The sequence below is a fragment of the Pteropus medius genome, unplaced genomic scaffold (assembly GCF_902729225.1).
Source record: "Pteropus medius unplaced genomic scaffold, Ma_sr-lr_union100, whole genome shotgun sequence".
Lineage (NCBI taxonomy): Eukaryota > Metazoa > Chordata > Mammalia > Chiroptera > Pteropodidae > Pteropus > Pteropus medius.
The window spans coordinates 23,276,003-23,300,498 of NW_024354500.1; the positions used below are offsets into that span (position 1 = coordinate 23,276,003).

The window sequence follows — 24,496 nt, forward strand, 5'->3', positions numbered from 1 at the left end:
GGATTTCCGAGCTATTTTTACTACATCAGCATACTTTCATTTTATTCTAAGCCGGCGCCGATACACTACATTTCTACCAAGTGAAGTAAAGGGCAATGTGATCATTTCTATCCCAGACTTTATCATGGAAGAATAAAGTAAATTATGCTTTATTCAGTGGTATTTTGTTGACTCTATCATTGTATCTTCAGCTCTAAACAGTACACATGTGTTCACTGAACCAAAAAATAACTCATTTAAAATTCATAACTCATTTATTTTGTCATGTCTCTCCTCTCTGTAAGACAGAGAATGCCAGTAATGGTTCACAAAATTGGCAGAGATCACAGGTAGATAAACCTTAGAAAACATAAGAAACATAACAATATTTGAGAAAAGGGAGAAAATTCCCATAGATAATAGAGCCATTTTTTATATTGTCTTAGAATCAAAAAAAGAAAATAAATCCAAACTTTACATATATAACGTAATGTAATTAAATTTTGATTAAAATCTGTATTCTATCAGTTACAATTGCAATTATTAGGCTATGAGTACATATAAAGGAAAGTGTACAGAGTATTCCGGACATGTAAGCTAAAGTGGGATACATAGCAAGAAGATATTATAAGTTTTTAAAAGAATATTATGAATAATTTTAAGCCAATAATTTAAATGACTTCCACACTGATATAGAGTATCACATATTTGATTGGGCTGAGTGTTTCTAATCTCAATGGATTGTTTTCAGAAAGCAAATCAACATTTTAAGATTTTAAATTCAGCCGAAGCAAGGTCAGTGTACCTCAGAGATTCTACGATACATTTAAAAGTTTGTTTTTCTCATTTACTCCTAAGTTAATACAGCTAAAAATCAGATTCACAATTCAATACTATAGTTAATAGACTTAAATATCAGGTGCACAATTTGATACTCTGACTGCAGAATTAAAATGTAATTTGAATTCACATTCTAACCAGGTTCCTTAACTGACTCTTATGACAAACTTCGAAACAATGGACCCCATATTTGAATGGAGGCATTTCGTGCAAACAAACGAATCTGAGACCTCTGTTACCAGTGCTTTCTCCAATGATTGACAAGAGTAAAGTTAATAAAAAAACTACAGGAACTGAATAAAACTTTTTTTTTTTTTTTTTTAGGAATAAGGGATTCATTTTCTCTATAGATTATGTGGTCCTCTGCTCAGCATCTCCTTAGACTAATATCAAGGTATTGGATGGGGCCATGATCTAATTTGAGACTCAGTGTCCTCTTCTAAACTCACTGGTTGTTGTCAGAATTTAGTTTCTTGGAGCTGTATAACTGACACTCCACCTGCCATTCCATGTCGTGTGATCCTCTCCACAACATAGTGGTTTAATTCTTCAAAGGAAACCAAGAAGGAATCTCTGTGGCTGTGAATTTTTAGGACTTCTACTATTTCTAACATTAGAAATTATTGTTTAAAAAGAAGCTCAGGTCATTAGTTTAAGCACATCCAAGATAATTTCCCTTTTGATCACTTAAAGTCAACTTATTTGAAATTTAATTACAGCTGCAAAATTACTTAATCTTTCCCATACAACATAACCTTATCATAGACATGTTCCATTTTATTTACAAGTCTCACTAACACTCATTTTACAGGTCTGTACTCTGGGGAGTTAAAAATCTTGTGGACTGCTTTAGAATTGAGAGTGTCAAAGCGAGGCATATTGTCTCTTTCGAAAATTATTCTCTGTTATTATTCCCATGTCCTCAGAGCATTTCCCTGTCATTATGTCATCCAAGTGAGATTGATGCACAAGTTAAGGGAATTAATAATGTTACAATTTTAGAAAGCTTTCTTTATGAAGAACCAAAATCACTGCCAAATTTTGTCATGTCAAAATAAGTGATGTGTTTAAAAAGTCATGTTCTAAATGTGATAGCAAGGAAAAGTTTACACATTTGAGAATCCTACTGATAAAATATGGAATTATAACATTGACTTGTTGATGAACACTTTAAATTTTCTACTTATATTCAAATTTATATACTTCATTTCTATGAAGGTTTAAGCAGTTAGTGGTCTATTTTTTACATTATGGTGAGAGAGAAGGTCCCAGCACCAGCTAGGTGGGCATAGCGTGGAGGGTAGGATTTAAGCCCTAAGCCTGTAGGTAAGAGCCTCATGAACAGGAACAAAAGTAGGAACGAGGATTCAAAAACCTAAATATCTCATGGGTACCCCACCCTCTTCAGGTCCCCCCCGCACCTGAAGACCAGTCGCAGAACACAGTCCACAGCAATGAATAGCAGTGATATCGAGAGAAGCACTTTTGAAAAGAGCAAGTACTAAGTGCAAGTGTGGTTCAGAAACCACTGGGCTAAACACTCAAGACAGCAGCCAGCTATCTTGTGTTGGGGGTAGAGTGGGGGCTAGTGGAAACCACAGCCTCCTCTGCATAACCTCTCTGGAAGATTCAAGCATCTCCAATGTTTCCAGCCATGACCAGGCCTGCAGAACCCCTGTACAGGGCTCCTGGCAAGTAACTCATACTGTCCCAGCCCAGCTCCAGCCTGGCCTCAGGATACCAACAGGGGGATGGCTTTGTGGACAAGAACTCCTTCACTCCAAAACTCTACTTAATTTATTGAGGAGTCTGTCCCTTCAGCCTCCTGCAGATCCCCCAGAACCAGAAGGGATAGGGCTGTGTCCATCTGTGCACTGAGTTCACCGGGTACCCGAAGTTGTGCCTGGTTGATCTGCACTGCTGGTTACTCTTCCATAGAGTGGATACACCACCATGTCTTTATCCAACAGGCTGGCGATTGACCTTTGCGTGTTCTCATTGTGCTACAAATTTCCCCTGTCTGTCATTTGGGTGGTATGACAGGATTTTTGTTGGTTTCTTAAACTTGGCGTGGAATCGTTTCTCATGGCATGTTCTTCGCTTTAGTACTGCATGCTGCCCATGAGCTTTCGAAAGGGTGTTGACCAGCCCTGTTCAGCAAGCATTCCTGCTGGTTAATATTCTTGCTCATGTTTAGATTTACAAGATTTTGCTGATCTGTTGACTTTGCTGCAGTTTTAACACAAATGTCTGTGACAATTATGAGGTTGAGTAATTCTCATGTGTTATTGGGCATTGGAATCCTCATAAAGTATCTATTTACCCTCATCTCCATTTTTCTAACAGATTTGATTTTTTACTAATATATATGATTTTTTAACATAAAATTCATTGATGAGTAATATGTTTCAACCATTTCCCAGCCCGTGGCTGTCTTTTTACTTTTGAAGTGTCTTACTGAATATATATATATTTATATATTTTTTAATTTTAATGTCTGTTTCGCTACTTCTCTCATCACATATTTAAAACTGCAGTCACTGGCCAACTAATGCTTTAGTAAAATGCAAAATATATACTTAAATAAAATTTAAAATGCAGAGATATTCTAAATTTTAAAAAGTAGATTCAATAGACATATTATACGGTCAAACTGTTACTAAGGTATCTAAATGTTGTCTACTGAGATAAGCAATTTGCACACTGGGGAAATTACAATAAACAGTTTGTGCAATGGTCATATTTTCTGTTATATTCTCTTTTACTCCCTAGCATTGTTGTTTTTTCCCATCTTATTTAAGAATTCCCTCATAATCCCAAGATTGTGAATATATTTTGTCTTATCTTCTAAGAACCTTACTTTTACTTTATATATTTAGTCATTGAAAATGCCTGAGTTGTATATGTTGTAAAGTAGGATGTTCAATTTTTTTTTTTTCCATTCTGATGAATAGCAAATCATCCTCTGTCAATTTAAAAGATCATTCTTTCCTCACAGTGTCTGTCATATTTGAAGGCTATGTTAATGTATGGTGCATTTCTGGACTCTATTCCTTGTTGGTAGTATATATATATATATATATATATATATATATATATATATAATTAATAACATGGACATTTAATTACTAGAGAACTAAAGGAAGTCTAGATATTTGGCAAGGCATATCTTCTCACCTGGTTCTTTATCAATAATTTCTCAACTTTCACTGGCCTTTTGCTTTTCTATAAAATTTTAAAATGAGTTATCAAGTTTCCATAAACAACCTGGTGAGATTTTGATTAGAATTAATTACACTAAATCCACAAAAGATTTAAGTAAGAATTGACATCTTTACAATACTGAGCTTTCCAATTTAAGAATATAATTTATTTGGTCCTTTATAAAGCCTTTCCAGAAAATGCTTTATTTAACCATAGAAATATATCTTTTTGTAGATATATTTCTGGTACTTCACCTTTATTATTGCTTAACATTTTAGATGGTATTTTAATTTCATTTTGTCTGTTTGTTTTGTATATAACAAACAATGTTATATTTATTTTTACTTTATACCTAGGAAGCTAGCTCAAGTCCTTTCAATTCTAATAACTTAGCTGGACATTATAATATAAAAATTAATTTGGCATAATAATATAAAAATTGAGCATTATAATAAAAAATAAATTGAGCATTATAATATAAAAATTAATAAAGTTTATGGCGATCTTGAAAAATGTATTAAAGGAATACAGATAGATATTATTTTTCATATGACTTAGATTTGATGAAAAATAACTATAACTATTAAAATAAAAATAATATAAAATAAATATTAAAAAATTCCTTAAAACATGGCAGAGTGAGAGACATCCCCAGACCTCTCCACTTGAAACAACAATAAGCTCAACATTTGAAATCAACAAAAAACACCCAGCACATGTGAGCATGATGTCTGCACATCAGAGCTACCACATGTCAGAACCCCAGTGTGAGGTGGTGAACTGGGAGAAATAAAGAAGCTGCCTCTCGCAGCTGCCAGAGGTCCCTAGAGGAGGAGGGGGAGGGGAGAAGGTGCTGTGAGATCCCTGAACAGCCTTGCCTAGGAGGGTCGTGAGTTCCATGCAGCTGGCGGCAGAGTCCAGACATCACAGCAAAAGCAGAGAAGTGGGATGATTTCAACTGGCCCCGGTTGCAAACAGAGGGTGAGTAAGCTTACAGACATTGAAATATGTGACTCAAATGAAAGATAATTCAGAATGGTGCTTTTGAAAAAAATCAGTGAATTCTGAAACGAATCATATCAACAATTTCAAGAACTGAAAAAACAATTAGATGAACAGAGCAAGGAGATTGAAATCCTCAAAAAGACTAGAATAGATCTTCTGGAGATAAAACACACACACACACACACACACACACAGAGAGAGAGATACACACACAAACACACTGCAAGAGTTGAAAAATAAAATAGCAAGCTTGGGGAAATAGAGTTGACCAAATGGAGGAAAGGATCAGTAATATCGAAGACAGAAATCTAGAAATAAATCAGAAGAAAGAAGAGAGAAACCAAAGAATGAAAAATGATGAAAGAGAAATATAAGAACTAGCTGACACCATCAGGAGAGAAAACAAAATAATGGGCATTATCGAAGGTGAGGAAAAAAAAGCAGGGACTAGAAAGCATTTTCAGACAAATAGTTGACAAGAATTTTCCAAATCTAAAGAATGAGGTGGAGCTTGGAATTCAAGATGTCGACAGAACTCCCAATTATCTCAACCCAAAAAGGCCTTCACCAAGACATATTGTATTAAAATTCTCAAAAATCAATGACAAAGAGAGAATTCTCAGGGCAGCCAGTTAAAAGAAAAGGGTAACTTATAAAGAAAAAGCCATTAGATTATCCTCAGACTTCTCAGAGCAAAACTTACAATCTAGAAAGGAATGAAATCAAATATTTAAACTATTAAGTGAAAGGAACTATCAGCTTAGAACAAAGTATCCAGCTCTCCTTTAGATATGAAGTAGAAATTAAGACCTCTCCAGACATACAAAAATTGGGGAAATTCTCTACTATGAGGTCTGCACTACAGGAAATACTGAAAGGAGGCATCTCACCTAAAACAAAATGACAAAACAAAACAAAACGAAACAAAAAACAATTAGGAGCAAGGTGACTATCAGGCAAATAGAAGCAGAGAAGTTCAACCCTTACTAAGAACAGGGCAATATGAGCTTAAATAATAAGAGAATTGCTATAGCAAGATAGTAATGAACATTCAGCATACATAGGGACAAATTGAGACAATAATGACTGAAAAGGGGAAGATTCAAAGATTCAAATTTGCAAGTAGGAATGGAGATAGAGCATGTGCAGAAGAAAATGGACTACCGTGTATATATAACTGTCCTTTACATATTCATACTGATACCACATACCAAAGATTCAGAACTGTTGTATATAATATAAAATAAGAACCAGAGGCAAAACCCACAAAAAACAACCAAAATAAAGAAAACAGAAACACAAGGACAAGGAAGCAATGGAAACACCGAGCTACCAGCAAGCAAAAGGTAAAATGACTATAAGAAGACCTCATATTTCAATAATCCTCCCAAATGTAAATGGACTGAACTCACCAATATAAAGGCACAGAATTTCAGAAAGGACCAAAATACAAAACCCAACCATATGCCATCTCTAGGAGACACATCTCAGCTCCAAAGACAAATATAGACTTAAAGTGAAAGGATGAAAAATGATATTTCAAGCAAATGGCATTCAGAGAAAAGCGGGAGTAGTGGTACTAATAATGGATGAAATAGACTTCAAAATTAAAAAAAAAGGTAAAGGAAGATACTGAAGGACACTTCATAATGAAAGGGAAACATGCACCAAGAAGACATAACACTTATTAATATCTATGCTCCCAATCAGGGAGCCCTGAAATATGTAAAGCAATTACTAACAGAACTAAAGGGAGAAACAGACCAAAACATTATCGTAGTAGGGGTCCTAAATATCCCACTGTCGGATATAGACAGATCATCCAAACAGAAAATAAATAAGGAAATAACATCCTTAAATGACACATAAGAAAACTGGACATAATTGACACTTAAAGAGCCTTCTATCCCAAAAGAACTGCTTATAGATTCTTCCATAGTGCACATGGAACATTCTCAAGAATCAACCACATACTGAGACACAGAGATAGCCTCAACAAATATAAAAGGGTTGAAATTATACCAACCATATTCTCTGATCATAATACTTTAAAACTAGAGAACAACTGTAAAAAGAAAGCAGGAAGAACCACAAATATAAAAAAAAGCAGGAAGAACCACAAAAAAAAAAGCAGGAAGAACCACAAATATATGGAGATTAAACAACATGCTACTGAAGAATAACTAGGTCAGAGAAGAAATAAAAAGAGAGATCAAGAGATACATAGAAACAAATGATAATGATTGTAAGAGGTTGTAAGAGGAAAGTTCATATCATTACAGGCCTATCTCCAAAAATAGGAATGAGCCCAAATAAACAACTTAACGCTTCATCTTAAAAAACTAGAAAAGGAAGAACAAATGAAGCCTAAAGTCAGCAGAAGGAAATAATCAAAATTAGAGCAGAAAAAAAAAAAAAAAAAAAGAAATTGAAAACAAAAAACAATAGAAAAAATAAATGCAACAAAGAGCTGGTTCTTTGAGAAGATTAATAAAATTGACAAACACCTGGCCAGACTCACTGAAGAATAAAGAGAAAGGACACAAATAAACAAAATCAGGGATGAAAGAGAGGAAATTACACTGATATCGCAGAAATACAAAGAATTATACAAGAATACTATGAAAAAATATATATCACCAAATTTAATAACCTAGAAGAAATGGATCAGTACTTAGAAAAATACAATCTTCCTGGATTGAATCAAGAAGAACTGGAAAATCTAAATAGACCGATCAGCTGTATGGAAATTGGAAGAATCATCAAAAACCTACCAAAAAGTAAGTCCAGGACCAGATGGCTTCACCAGTGAATTCTACCAAACATTCAAAAAAAGATTTAATAGCTATTCTCCTCAAACTCTTCCAAATAATCAAAGAAGAGGCAATACTTCCTAACTCATTTTATGAGGCCAATATTTCTCTGATACCAAAATTTGGTAAAGATAACACACCAAAAAGAAAACTACAGACCAATATCTTTCATGAACACAGATGAAAAAATCTTAAATAAGATACTAGCAAACCGAATACAACAATATATTAAAAATATATTATACACCGCAATCAAGTGGGACACATCCCAGGGGCAATATATGCACTCAATTAATGTGATACACCACATAAACAAATTAAAAAGTAAGAATCATATGACCATATCAATCAATGAAGAAAAAGCCTTTGACAAGATACAACATCCTTTTATGATCAACACACTTAACAAAATCAGGATAGAAGGAAAGTATCTTAACATAACAAAGGCCATATAATGGTGAAAAACTAAAAGCATTTCCTCTAAGATCAGGAAAAAGGCAAGGCTGTCCACTATTGCCACTGCTATTCAATATAACATCGGAGGGCCTAGAAAGTGCAATCAGGCAAGAGAAAGATGTAAAAAGCATCCAAATAGGAAGCGAAGTCAAACTGTCACTATTTGCAGATGACTTGAGTCTCTATCTAGAAAACCCTGAAGACTCCACAAGAACACTACTAGAAACAATAAGCAAATACAGAAAAATTTCTGGATACAAAATCAAAGTTCAAAAATCCATAGTGTTCCTATACTCTAATAATGAAGTGTCAGAAAAAGAAGTAGAAAAAATAATTCCTTTTGCAATTGCAACAAAAAGAATGAAATACCTAGGGATAAATTTAATGAAACATGTGAAGGACCTATATAATGAAAACTACAAGATCCTATTAAAAAAAATCAAAGAAGATACAGAGAAATAGAAAGATATTCCATGTTCTTAGATTGGAAGAATCAACATAGTTAAAATGACCATATTACCTAAAGCATTATACAGATTTAATGCAATCCCCATCAAAATCCCATGGAAATTTTTAAAAGAAATAGAACAAAAAAATTGTCACATTTGTATGAAAGCACAAAAGACCCCAAATTGCCAAAGCCATTCTGAGAGAAAAGAACAAGGCTGGAGGCATCACTCTGCCTGGCTTCAAATTATACTGCAAAGAGACAGTAATCAAAATGTCATGGTATTGGCAGCGAAACAGACACACAGACCAGTGGAACAGAATCGAGAGTCCGGAAGTAAATCCATATATATATACGGGCAAATAATTTTTGACAAAAAAGCCAACTACATACAGTGGAGAAAGAAAAGCCTCTTGAATAAATAGTTCTAGGAGAACTGGAAAGCCATCTGCAAAAGAATGAAACTAGACTGTTTTCTATCATCACACACAAAAATTAACTCAAAATGGATTAAGGACCTGAATATAAGACCTGAAGCAATAAAATGCGTAGAAGAAAACATAGGAACTAAACTCAAGGACCTTGGACTTAAAGAGGATTTTATGAATTTGACCTCAAAGGCAAAGGAAGTAAAAACTAAAATAAATAAATGGGGCTACATCAAACTAAAAAGTTTCTGCACAGCCAATGAAACCATCAACAAAGTAAAGAGACAACCATCCAAATAGGAAAATATATTTACAAGCAATGCCTCCAATAAGGGCCTCATATCCAAAATATACAAAGAACTCATATAACTCTATAAAAACAAAAAATAAAAAATGATTCGATCAAAAAATGGGCAGAGGACATGAACAGACACTTCTCTCTAGAGGACATACAAATGGCCCACAAATATTTGAAAAGATGCTCAACATCTCTAGCTATTAGGGAAATGCAAATTGAAACCACAATGAGATATTATCTCACATCTGTTAGAATAGCTATAATCAATAGGACAAGTAATAACAAATGCTGGAGAGGATGTGGAGAAATAGGAAATCTCATACACTATGGAACACAGTATGGAGATTCTTCAAAAAACTAAGAATTGATCTACCATATCATCCAGCAATCCTTCTTCTGGGTATTTATCCCAAAGACTTAAAAACCAATACCCAAAAAGATATTTGCACACCGATGTTCCCAGCAGCATTATTCATAGTGCCCAGGACATGGAAGGAAATGAAGTGTCCTATGATAGATGATTGGCTAAAGAAGCAGTGGTACATATATATATAATGGAATATTACTCAGCCGTAAGAAGAGATGAAATACTGCCATTTGTGACAACATGAATAGACCTCAAGATAATCATGCTAAGCAAAATAAGCCAGACAGAAAAAGTTGAAAACCACATGATATCACTTATATGTGGGATATAAACGTAAAAGCAACAAATGAACAAGACAAACAAACAAAGACTCATGGACATGGACTGTAGATTAGTGGTTACCAGAGGATAGCGGATAGAGGGAGAAGGGATGTAGACAGGGTAAAGGGGATCAAATACGTGGTGACAGAAAGAAACCTAACTATGGGAAGTGAACATAGAGTATAAATATATATATGCCTTACTGTTAAAGTGTACAGCTGAAACATATTGAATTTAGTTAACCAATGTCACCATAAAAATAAAAAAATAAATTAATTAATTAATTAATTTAAAAAAAAATCCTAAAACCAAAAAATATTTTAAAAGACAAAGAAAAGAAATTAGACAAATCAAGAAAATGCTTTAGATAATATTAATAAAAAGATTTAAGACTATTCATACTAGAAATATGAATATAATAAATAGGCTATATCATCTCTCAAAAGATTTTCAGACTGGCTCACAAAGTAAAACCAAATATTCTGATAATAAGTAACAGGGTTTCAAAAGTATTGAGAGAAAAGTTAAAAATAACAGGATTGAAAAAGGAATACAGCTGATTTAAAAAAAAATAAATGAAAGAAGCAGGGATTGGAATCTTAATATAATATAGGGAAGACTTCTACTTCAAAAATTCATAGATAAAGAAAACAATTTCTGTACTAAATGCCACAATTCATATTGTATATATAGCAGATATGAATACTAAAACATTGAAAAAATGTAACTACAATCATCCTAAAATAGAACTTGTACCTCAAGAGAGACTACATTCACATACTGTTGAAGACAATTCAATAATGTGTTGTAAAAGCCTTATACATTCATTTATTTGACAAAAACAATCTCTTCTTACGAGTTATCTAAGAAAAGTACTGAAGATAAGCTCTTAAGCAAAGATTTTCAACACGGTTTTATTTACATATAATGTAAAAAGTATACTAGGTAATTAGTTAAATTCTGTTGTATGCAAAAATGAAATATTTAATGTAATAAAATATTTACGAGAAGCATTATTTAAAGGAAAGATGTTTATTATACATTATTGGAGTTGGAGAATGGACTCCTCAATATTTCCAAAAGTATCTAATATTATTATGTATCTACTCTTTATGGATATTCAATATAGGATTGCTAAACTTTAAATTTAAGTACAATTTGCTAATGAAACCATACAAAAGAAAGAAAATTTTACATTTATTAATTATGACTAAGACTTTTCAGAAATTGCAAATGTTCTGTTTGAGTAGTTTGTGTATTTATTATTTTGGAGTAATTTTATTTTTAATAACACTAGAGCATATAATCTCTTTAATTATGATCAATGTTATTACTTTCAGAATTCCTTATACCATGTTTTAGAGTTTTCATGGAACAGTGTAAATTTATGAAAATTGACACAAAATCCTCATTAGAATGCTAATTAGCAATTTATGACTAACTTCTTAAAAATAAAATTTAATTTTTAACAGTGATTAAATAAATTAAAATTATGTCAGACAATCATAAATGTTGTGTTTTTAACTTTAGTTTAAAAATTACTCAAATTTATAATACTTGACAAAGAGTCAGCAATATATACAAACATTTTAGGCAAAATTATATTATCTTTCATACTTCTCAATCACTGAAGATAAATAAGCAAATATCAAATCAAATAAAAATTCTCATCAGTCATAAAGTAATTATAGGTAAACTATAAGTTAATTCATTTCTAACTAGATTAACAAAATACATACAATTATTGTTTGAGTAAAGTCTAGGGGACTTATAAAAAAATTCTAGAAAATAAATAACAAATTAAATGAGTTCTAAAGTTATTTTATTCTTTTTCTTCTATTAAAAAAGTTATCTCAGGAGAAGTGAGATCTCAATTTTAAACAAATTTTTTATTTACCTCTGACATTAGTAATGATGCTTCATAATTATTTCATTAATTATTTTTCTGACTAAAAACTTCTACATGTGTTAAATCTAATTAGATTGAATCATAGAACAATCAGCAATAAGCAGTATTTTTAAAAGCATCTCATTTTAAAATTCCCGTAGATCACTAATCCACTGTTCTTGTCCATGAGTCTCTATTTGTCATGTTTGTTTGTTGCTTTCAGTTTTATATCCCACATGAGTGAAATCATACAGTTTCAACTTTTTTCATCTGACTTAATTCTCTTAGAATGATAATCTCAAAGTCCATCTATGTTGTCCCAAATGGCAGGATTTTAGCTTTTCTTATGGCCAAATAATATTCCATTGTATGTATATTATTAATGCCACCTCAATAATTTTTAATAAAAAAATTCTCATGAATCCATTTAGATTTTACATAACAAATTGTTAACAAGTCATTATTACTGCTGATAGCTCAAAATACAGGGAAAGTAATTTTAGAATACTATACCACTACAGGAAAGTCTCCAATTCTTGAGAAGATTTAAGATCAGAAATGTTTTTTATAAAAAACTTTATTGATCATCCATTTTTGTTGTATCAATGAACAAACACATTTGTTTTCTTCCTCAATTTTGGAAAAAATATATAGCATGGCAGTTAAGGATTTGAATATATAAAACTTTATTTATTAGTCACTTTACAAAGAAAATAGTACAATCTTCTTAGAGCTCATTTCCTCAAACAATGGAAAAGGAACACTTTTATGTGTTGAGACTTAAATTATTTATTATGCATATCCCTTCCAATAATTAAATGTTAATGGGTACTCAGTAAAAGAAAAGTATTTCTCTTATTATATTTATTATCATTTTAGATAATTCACTTCTGAGGTATATGAAAATCCCAATATCTTAGTGACATATATGAAATGTATATGTGTATTGTCTTCAGTGGGCATTACAGTAAATTAAGGTAAAGGCTTTTGCAAAGAACATAAGTACATGATAAAATTAAACAATAACTTAGAGATATTTAATATATATATCCTTCTTGTCTTACAGATAAGCAAACTGGCCTCAAAAAAGATTAAATGATTTGCCAAATGATAATTGACCAAAACTAAATTACTGCTATACTCATTAAATTTTTTTTTTCTTTATAACCACAGGCATGGCTCATATCACAGAAGTTATTTTCTTGTTTTATGAATAAAAATGATGGATAATCTGTGGGATTTAGGTAGAACCTCTGGTTTTATGTATAAGATAAGAACTATTTATTGGGGTCTTTACATACAAAGTATGATATTATGAAGATCTTATGTAGACTATTTCAATTATTAACTATAGGATAAAATAATATAAAATAAATATGTTGACCAAGATATAGTTTAATTAGTATTAATATAATTAACACATCTTAAAATAGTGATATTTTGAGAAGAAAAACTGTCATTTAATGTGTTTGTGTGGAAATAATACGGAAATATCTTCCTGGTTCATATATAGAAACTAAAAGTACTCATAAACCTCTTTCACTATCTCCTATTAGGTAAGTTCCTTGTTAACAAAATGATCTATTTTGATGATATTGTTCACTTTTATCAGGTTTATTACTGGGGTGACTATAACATTAACAAAACAGTGTAGCAATTTGCTAAGAATATCATAAATCAGATTGCATTATTCTCTATGAGGATATAAACCAGATATTTGACATTTTTTATCAGTGTTTTGCAATAATGCTATTTTCTTAATTTTTAATTAAATAAAAGTAAATTTATTCTAAAAGAAAGTAAAATCAATGTCCTTATATAATTTATAGTATAGTCTTTTAAAAGAAATAGACATTTGAGAGGTATACACTGAAATGAGCTCATAGAGAATGTTTCCTTTCCCATTTTTTACTAATATTTTTATAATGAAAGAAATGTAAGGGAATAAAATTGATAAATAGAAAAAATAATGTTCCCAGGGAGCACAAAAATTCAACTTTAGTCAAGAAAAAATTGACAGATCTCTTTCTTGTAGACCCTGGGAGAAAATCCTCTGGATTTCTAGTAAGAATTATGACACAATAAAGTGCTATAAAGAAATGCTTTCCTAATGATTCTCTGATATAAATAAAAACATATCTTGAAAAGATTGTATAATGTTCTACCTGCCACAAAGAAGAGTAGGCATTTCTATTTTAAAATAATATCTAGCCTCTGGTACAGCTTTTCTCAAATGTGCACTACAATATCTAATATCTATGTAGTGCGTATGCGCTTTGATGCACACACACACACCACCACACACACACACACAGTGAAAGAGAAGAGAGAGGGAAGGGAAGGAAGGGAAGAGAAGGGAGGGGGGGGAGGGAGAGGGGAGGGGGGGGACTAAGAAATGGTGTAAATGAGAACTGAAAGTGAACTTATAGCTAAAATTAGTGGTTTATTTTCCAGTAACTACAAGGCTAATTAAAAAAATAAATTATAAATGCTTAGTTACTAAAAACCAATTAAATCTACTGTCCTAAAGAAGTAAATATATACAGCAAAGCCTTATTTTCTTTTCTAATGTCTATTTATTATTTTGTAATTTCATTGCCTATTCTTTCATTTAGTGTTTGCCACTCACGGAAAACTATTTTTCCATTTTTAAATTAAATTGTATTTTACTATGGTAAGAACACTTAACATGTGATCTATGGTACTAACAGATTTTTAAGTGTACACTATATTATTGTTGACTACAAAGTAGCTCTCTAAAGCTTATTCATCTTGCTTAACGAAAACTATATACCCATTTATTAGAATTTGTCGAGGGAGAAGTAGTTGCCAGGATTTAAGAATAATTGATTCAATGCTATTATAGAATAGGTGTGAGAAGTTATGAGCAACACTGAAAAATTCATACACATTGAGAACTGTAGGGTGTTTTTTAACTTTTTACTCCTCTGATTCATAATACCAGAAAATCAAGCAGTAAGAATAAGGGGTTTGCTCAAATTAAATTAATGTCTAATAGACTGAGGTAGTAGACTTACAAAACCTTTTCCTCAGCCTGAATATCTTTTTATTCTATTCACTTCTTCTTATCAGCCTTGTGACTATTATAAAATAAAACAATGTCTCTCGTTTTATCACTACAAACGGTTCTTAACTTTTCATTTGTCTATAATCTTTTTCTCACGACCAGTCTACATGCCACACTGGAACAAAGTGACCTTTCTAAAATTCATATATCAACATATCATTCCTTTATAAAAACTTTCAAATTGTAACTTATTATTTTTAGGGGAGGATAGTCCAACTCCCTAATAGAATTTATAAGATCTCTGTATTAAATGGATCATTTTTATTTTTTATTAATTCAGCCTCATTTCCTGCTAGACCCAGAAAACAGTAAGCTTGGTAGACAGAATAATAGCCCACCAAAGAAATTTACATTATGATTCCCAAAACCTGTGGATCTGTTACTTCACATGAAAAAAAGAGACTTTGTAGATGTGATTAAATTAGGCCTTGAGATGGAGAGATTATCCTGAATTATTCCTGGATACTCAATATAATCATAAGGGACTATATAAGAGGAAGGAAAGAGGTTCAGAGTCAGGGTTGGGGGATATAATAACAGAAACGAAGGTAATGGGAAGAAAGAAGCAACATTAATTTTAGACTCATGACTTCTAGAACTGTAAAATAATAAATTTGTGCTGTTTTAAGTCACTATGATTGTGGCTTGTAACAGTGTCAGTAAGAAACTAGTATGGTTGGCAAACATAAAGAAATCAAAAGAAAGTAAATCAAATCTATGAAGCAATAGAAAGGATGAGGCAGGAGATTAGATAAGAGGAACCATGAGACAGAAGAATTATGAATACAGTGGGAAAAATAAAGAAAGCCTAAATAAATTAATAGATATCTCGTGTAAGTAAATTGGAAGAGACAATTTTTTTTTTAGATTTAAATACTTATCAAATTAATGTGTTTAATGTCATTTCAATCAAAATCTCAAAAACTATTTATATTAACTGCCACAATAGTCCTAAAATGAATATGGAAATGCAAAGAATCTAGAGTACTTGTGGTAATATTGAAAAAAAAAGAAGATTTATACTGTCACATTCTAAGATTTACTATAAAAATTACAATGATTGCAATAGAACCACTGAAATGTTGACTGAATAGAAAAAAAGAGTATAGAAACAGACACACATGTATTGGTCACTACTGCAATTCATTGAATAAAGAAGTTCTAACTAAATTGTGCCGGGCAACTGGATATTCTTACTTGGAAAAAAAAAGAACAAATATTGACTCTACCTCATAACATACTCAAAAATTAGTTGTAAAAACGTGAAAGCTGTCTACGGCCATGCTACCCTGAACAAGCCCAATCTCGTGTGATCTCGGAAGCTAAGCAGGGGCCTGGTTAGTACTTGGATGGGAGACCACCTAAGAAGACCAGGTGCTGTAGGCATAAAAAATTTAAACAAACAAACAAACAAACAAACAAATAGATAAATAAATAAAAATGGAGGATTGTAAGCTGACAAGTTCCTTGTGATCTGTGAGGTCAATCAAGGGTCGCCTTGCCTAAAAAAAGAAATACTACTAATAAAAAAAGAAAGTGAAAGCTAAAACAATAGTGCATTTAGAAGAAAAAGACAGAAAAATATTTGCAACCTGAGGAAGACAGATATTTCCAATAGGACACAAAAGAATTAACTTTAAAAGAAAAAATGTAGATATTTAATTTTAATAAAGTCCAATTTATAATTTTGTTTTATTTATGATTAATAATTTGGTGTTTACAGAAATTTTTCATTCCACAAAATTGCAAAGGCATTCTTTTTTTTCTTTTTTTTTTAATGTTTTTGCATTAGGTTCCCAATGACTTTGGACTGTACACGTATGGCCCTATTTCTCTACAATCTCTTCCATACTGCAAGGATGCTCTTTCTACCCTACTTGGGCTCTGTCTCCACAGTGAGAAATCCTCCTTACACTAATCAGGCTGGAATGTTCTACAATAGACCATAATCTTCCCCTCCCTGTGGAAGATTCCTGATTCAGCTTAGGCTCTGAGAACACTCACAAGTTTATTATGGCTCTTTACCACCACCACTGCAATGGACACCCACTCATTCTGCTCAACATGAGTTTAGCATTTACTTCATTGGGAAGAAGAAAAGTAATGAAAATTTGATAGTTTGATGCTATTTTGAATGAAATTGTTTTGGTAGTTGTATTTTTTTTTAAAATTTTTACAGCTAGGATATATAAATACAGTTAATCTTTATTTGCTTTAACTAGTTTCCTGTTTTGTTAAATTTATGTATTAATTTTAGTATTTTCTTAGACTAGATTTTTCCACATAATCTATCCAATAATCTATGAACTACATATACAAAATTTCATATTTGTATTGTAATTTACAATACAAATGTTATGTTAAAATTAGTGTAACATTGCACTAATGATTTTTAAAAGTGTATTACATGAGAGTTATACCTGTAAAGCACTGTCATTATAACATAAAAATTAAAAACATAAAACAAATCAGAAATTGAACTATATATAATTTTATAATAAATATATTTACAATTTATTTTTACTTTAAGTTTGTAACAATTATATTTTACCAATTGGCAAAGAAGACTTTAAGGGAGGTAAATGTTAATTGCTTCATTCTATAAACATTTGTTGAGCAACATACGTTTTGCCACAAATGATTAACCTCAAATTTAGAAGAGAATATGGTACCTAATTGATACTGTGCTGAATCTTCTCTTCTCTTAATAAGAGAACATCTTTTTAAAGTGGTGTATGTGCATTCATGCATATGGTTAATTATATAAACAGATATGAATATAATAAGCTTTTATGTAAATGTATGCTTATATATAGAAAGCCATACATTTATTCTGACAAGGTACAAAGTGTGTGTGTATATGTGTGTGTGTGTATGTGTGTAGACAGAGAGAGAGAGGATAGAGACATTAATTATAATATAGATTTATACAAATATAGTAAATCTTAATACTATCTTTAAAAGCTTTGAAGCACCTAATGATACATAAAAAGACAAGAAATTACAAAACAAATACTGCATGATCTCACTTATATGTGGAATCTAAAATAGTTAAACTCATAGTAGCGGAAAGTACAATGATGGTTACCAGGGGCTGGCATCAGGGGAAGATGGGAAGATTTTGGTAAAAGAGTACAAATTTTCAATTATGACAGATGACTAAGTTCTGGAGATCGACTGTACATAATGTGAATACAGTTAACAATACTGTATTGCATACTTAAAATTTGCTAGAGGGTAAATCTTAAGTGTTTTTTATGTTCTATCACCAAAAGGAAGGAAAAAAGAAAATGGTAACTGTGAGATGACACGTGTTTATTTACTTGGTTGTGGTGATTTCACAATGTCCAAGTATATTAAATCATGCAGTTTACACATTAAATATATACACATCTTAATAGTCAATTATACTTCAATAAAGTCGGAAAAATAAGTAGAATACTTTATAGTAGCTAAAACGCAGTGGGAAGAATTGTTTTTACTTCCTGGAGGTGGGGCAAACAATTGGCGAAATTAAAATGTCCCTTATTCTATCTCCCCTGCTTTTATTACAATAGTGAGTTTTATTTAATGAATAAACAAAAAGAAGCTGAAGGATGGTCACATGAAGAAAACTATTAGAACAATCTAAAGAGGAAAAAAATATTCCTTTATATTTATTCCAAAATATTTCTGGTTATCAGAGAAAAATATAGAACAATAAGTAAACACCGCTGATTCCAAGAGTAAAATTTTTATTAATAAAATTTCTCCAAATTACTCCCGTATATTCCAAACAGCAGTACCATTTTTGGTTTACAAATACATCAGTGAAAAAAAAAATATTTAAGTTGTTATATTTTTAATGAAAGACTTGGTTTATCCCACAAATGCAAAGTTGAATTAACATAAGAAAATCAGGTTTTCTAATTAAACACATAATAAATTAAAAGAGAAAATCTTATTTTTTTAGTCGCAAGAAAACAATTAAAATTTAGCATCAAATCAAGATTTTCTAAAAAGGAAGAAAGTTTTACAAGTTAGGAAATAGAATGAAACTTATCTTAATAAAATACATATAGACAAAAAAAAAAAAATCCCTAAAAGATACGTCACACACAGTGGTCAAATGTTGAAAATATTTTTTTAATATCAGAAATAAGCCTAGGGTGCTCAATATGATCAATTTTTCTCATTAATCAATTAATTAATTATATAGTATAACATTGTATGTTTAGCAATGCACAAAAATCCACCAATAAATTAGAGCTAAAGAAACTTGGTAAAAATTCTGTGAAAGTCTCTTGTTTTTATTCATCAGAAAAAAAATTATTCAGACATGAGTAAATTTTTTAAATTATAACTTATGCTGGTAAAATAAAACAACATACAAGTAAGTATATCACATATTTTTTAATGTTATACAAATCATATAAAAGTTTATATTAATATCATATATGTTTATTGATCACTTCACATAATTAATATTGTGATATTAATATTATTAATAATATAATTGTTTTATCAATTAATTTTATATTATAAAATTATGATTGAATAAAATAAAACAATTGATGATTTTCCTATTAATTAATAAATTTAAAGGCTATATATGTATGTATACAAACATACATGTACAAACATAGATATATATACACATAAACACAATATAGTCACATATTGGATAACTAAATATTGTTTATATAATTTCCTCTAAGTTTGTCTATAGATTTCATGTGATATTAAATGATTTTGTTGGAAATTTCAAGAACGGTTATTGTACCTTTTATACAAATAGCAAATAGCCAAGAATAAACTACACTATTGAAGAAGAAGGTAAGAGGGTATTTTCTATTAGATTTCAAGAAATACTGTAAAACTCTAGCTAAGAAAAATGGAGATGGAACAAAACAGAAAGCATATAGAAAATAGAAGTCAGTTGTGCCATATTTTATTATAATGAATCTTAAACAACATCAATATAACATAATGAATCTCAAACAAGTAAAGATCAAATCACAGAAAAATGTGTACATTGTATTTATGTAAAAAAGGCAAAGTTTAGTAACATTTTCTGAAAACTGAGTACAGTAAAGTTTGTCAAGGATAAAACTGCTACAAAATTCAGTATAATGTTTCCTGTGGGAGTGAAAGAATACAATGAAGGAAGGGGTGTACACAGGCTCTCTAATCACTGTTAAAACTTTCTTTCTAAAGCTGTGCGATGGCTGGATATAGGGAGTGATTGGTAGAGTGGGGGGACTATTAAGGGCAAAGTACATGGTGTTCCAATAAGAAAATTGTATGGTTTATATAGTTAACAACTAAAAATATATATCAAGGACTGGTAAATAGAAAATCCTCACAGTTGTTCACTGTCTGTGGAGTAAAAATCATAATGTCCCCCTGAAATCTCCTAATATTGGTCTTTTTCCTCAGTTCATAATGATAGATCAGAAGCCATGTCATTTACCAATCTCAAAAACTTAAAGGGAGCATCAAAGAGGTTCCTGTCAACAACCAATTTCCTTCACAGAAATGAACCTTCCGGAAAGCGTAATGACTATAGAGGATGATGGTAGATCACTATAAAATTAATCAACAAGTAATCCCAACTGCATCATCTATTTCAGATGCACTGTTTTTACTAGACCAGCACAGTCCCTGGAACTTGGCATGTGACTATGGATAAGGAGAATGCAATTTTTCATTTTCCATCAGTAAGAAAAGAGCAAAAGCTATTAGCATTCAACTAAGATTTTCAGCAGTAAAGATTTACTGCTTTGCCCAATGGTTTGACAGTCTGAGATATTTGGGAATATATTCTCTGAAACAAAGAACAATGTTCCACCAAGGGAGTAGGTATGCCCTTAGCAGGACTTTAGGCATTTTGGAGACACGTAGCACCCTTGGGAATACTGTTTTAGTTGGTTTATTAGGTGAATTAAAGTGTCACTTTTAAGTAGGACTCAGGAAAAGAAAGAAGACTGCAGCTGGTTCAGGCTATATAGTACCACCTGTTCTACTGCTGAAGCCACATGATCTGGAACGCTTAATGGCTCTTGGGATACTTGTAATAGATAAAGACCCTGGACAAATTTTCTAGTAAGCTCCAACTAGAAAAATTATAGCATAGGTCCCACAATCCTTATAATAGAGAACAATTCCCTGTACAAAAAGCCAATTTTTATATGCTATTAAGTGGGACTCTCATCATAGACATCAAGTGATACATGATTGGAAATGTCCATCAGGAGCTGAGCATTGCCAGATCCTTCACTCTGGCAGGTGCAAAAGTAATCCATTTTAGGCTAAAAATATTATAATCAAGATTTTATTTAAGCAGGTCCAGAGACCACAAATACATTAGATAAGCATGTGGTCTTGGCTACATATTACCTACCTGTTTCACTGATGTATCACCTTCAAAATAACCTAGGACTTCACTGGCCATTGTATGTGACCAGCTGACAGAGAAGAAAAAAAATATCATAGATGGGCCGTATTAATATGTTGATGCAGGATGAAAGAGAATCACTACCACTATATAGCTCCAATCAGTAGTGACTCTGAAAAACAGTGGTGGGAGCAGACATATTTTCAGTGGGCTAATATTTGAATATTATCTACTTTTTGAAGGAGAAGTGGTGACTAGCTTGGTCCAATCATTAAGACCTTAGAGAAAATTGAAAGATCAGAGACAAGAAGGTTAGAGGAAGTGCTATGCAGATGGACTTATAAAAAGGCGAACAAATACGTAGATTGTTGTGTCTACTCTGAAGCCCTGTAGACAGCAACCATCACATAGGAGATGCTTGATCATAAGGTGTGTGAAATGACTTTTCCAGTAAAAATCAGTCCTCAGTCACTTCGTGCTTGCCCAATTGGTCCATGAATGAAATAGTCATGATGGCAGAAATGGAAACTATGCATGGGTTCAACATTGGCTCTCTCTTCTCAGAGATGATCTAGCTACTACCAATGATCAGTGTCTGACTCACTTGCAGCAGAGACCAATGCTGAGCCCTCATTATCATACTATCCCCTGAGGAGATATACTGGGCACTCGGTGGAAAGTGATCATTTAAGACTACTTCCAACTTGAGATGTTAATTTGTCTTGACAGAAAGTAGTATATGTTACAGTTATGGATTTCTCTTTCCCTGACATTTGTTCCATCAGCACCACTTTTACAAAGATCACAGAATGTCTAATTAACTAAAGTGGGATCCTGTAGATAATACCTCAGATCAAGGGATTGACATTGTCATGAAGGAAGTAAAAGAATGCACACTGGACCAAAAGATCCACTTGTCTGATTATATAACACTCCAAACCTACATGCATAATAAACCATTGGAATAGCCTTTTAAAAGTCAAATTTGAGGATTATATCTAGGAATATTAGGAAACTGTTGCCCAAAATGCAATGTCTACATTATTATGCTTTCTATGATTGCTTCCTAAATAGATACCGCACACTCAGATACTTCTCTCGGAGGCTGCTTTTATAAGTCATAATATAATCCTTTAATTAAAAAATAAAATTGTAGTTCATACTCAACTTTTAAGATAGTTTATAGTCAATTATCTCATGTTTACATGGGCATTTATCAAAAATATATTGTAGAATTTCTCTGCAGTTATAAAGAGGATCCACGTTTCTCTCTCAATCTCTCTCTCTGTCTCTCTGTGTCTCTCTCTCTCTTTCTCTCTCTCTCTCATCTATCTTTTTTAAGAAAGTGAAACTTCATGTTACTTTCATTTAAGAAAGTGAAACATCATGTTACAAAACATACAGTAATGGTTTCCAAATGTGGATATAACTAGAAAAACCCCAGAAGCCTAAGACATGGGATTCCCAGGATTACCCTGGAGATAATGATTCAAAATATGCAGGAGTCCAGAAGACTATAAATATATCTCTTCTCCCATGATATTTCTTTCTCACACAAATTCCAGAAAAAAAGATATGATGATCTTCTTTCTTATATATGAGGAAATAGAGACTCATGAAGGATGAGGTAGAACATTTCTTAAAGTTGTATTTGTGATCATCTGATCTTAAGAGTTGAGAAAGACATTTAAGAAATGGTGAAAGACATTGTCAGTTGGGCATAGGTAACTTTGTATAAATTTAAGTGATTTTTATAGTAATATTTGTCATGAAACAAAGAATGCAAATGAAAGCAGATAAATCAGATCTAGGGGCAATCATTAAGAAACATTAAGAACTCTCCATCCCAAAAGGATTTAGATTGATACTCTTATTCCATAAGAGTCTTCTAACCTGGAATTAGGGGTAGTAGAATAGAAAAAGGGTCTGAAGAATCTTGTCATTTCTATTTTTTTTTTAGTCTATTACCCTGATTAATAGGCATCTTTCCCTTTTTAAGTGCCTGATTTTAAAACTTCTTACTTTGGTTAAACGACTTTGGAGGGGTAAGGAAAATTGAAATAGGTTGTAAATTATTAAAACTGTACCACAAAAGCCATTCTTCAACAGAGGATATTTAATACTGCTAAGGTCAAAAGGTAGTAAGTGGCAGAAGTGAAATTCAAAGTTCTGTCTGAATATAAATTTCATGATTTTTTTTTTTTCAACTACATGGACTATGGCTAGACTTTAATTTAGCTTTCTAAATTTGTGTTTCCTCAATCAAGTTATATAACTTCTCTGGTCTTCAGTCTTTTTATTTATACATTGAGTACATTGTAGAGATTATAAGAAGCAAGTAATAAAAGGCACTTTTCCAGGTATATAATACAAAACAAAGAACAAAAAAATGTGGCCGGTATTATTAAGCTATATACCATTGTTATGACTTTTCTAAGTTAACATTTGTTAAGCAAAATGCAAGATACTGGATGATGGACAATGGTTCAACAAAAGACCACAGGAGAAATTAAAATAGAGAAGTATATTTCTCATAGGTCTTGGAAAAAGTACACAGCCTCAAGGGGCCATACGCACACTTAAGGGGCTACCCTGGGAGGTCAATGCAGAGCTCAGGCAGAGAGAGAGGCAGGACCTGGGTCACATGCTTTTACTAGGGTCCATTGGTGGAGTGCTTTGAGGTCTCCAGGTTAAGGCTGGATTGGTCAATTTAAACCAAAAAAAATATGATCCTATTAGACACCAGGGCTCAAGTCATTCCAGTCAATCCTTCTAAATTCCCAAAGGCAAGTTCTTTAACCTATAAGGCTTTGCCAATAAAACAATCAAAAGGGGTACAGATCCATTCTGTTCACCTCAAACAGCTTTCTCTGGTGGTAGCCCTCTTGTTCTCTCTTTCTCTAGATGCACTGACCTGACACCATGCCAGATGGAACAAGACCGAGTTTTTGGCCTTCCTGGTGAGACTTGCCAAATGGACATCAG

General features: G+C 32.0%; 1 pseudogene; it reads left to right on the plus strand.

The window, feature by feature from the left end:
- The first annotated feature begins 16,406 nt into the window (after positions 1-16,406).
- Positions 16,407-16,521, plus strand: LOC120595211 (uncharacterized; annotated as a pseudogene).
- Positions 16,522-24,496: the final 7,975 nt, after the last annotated feature.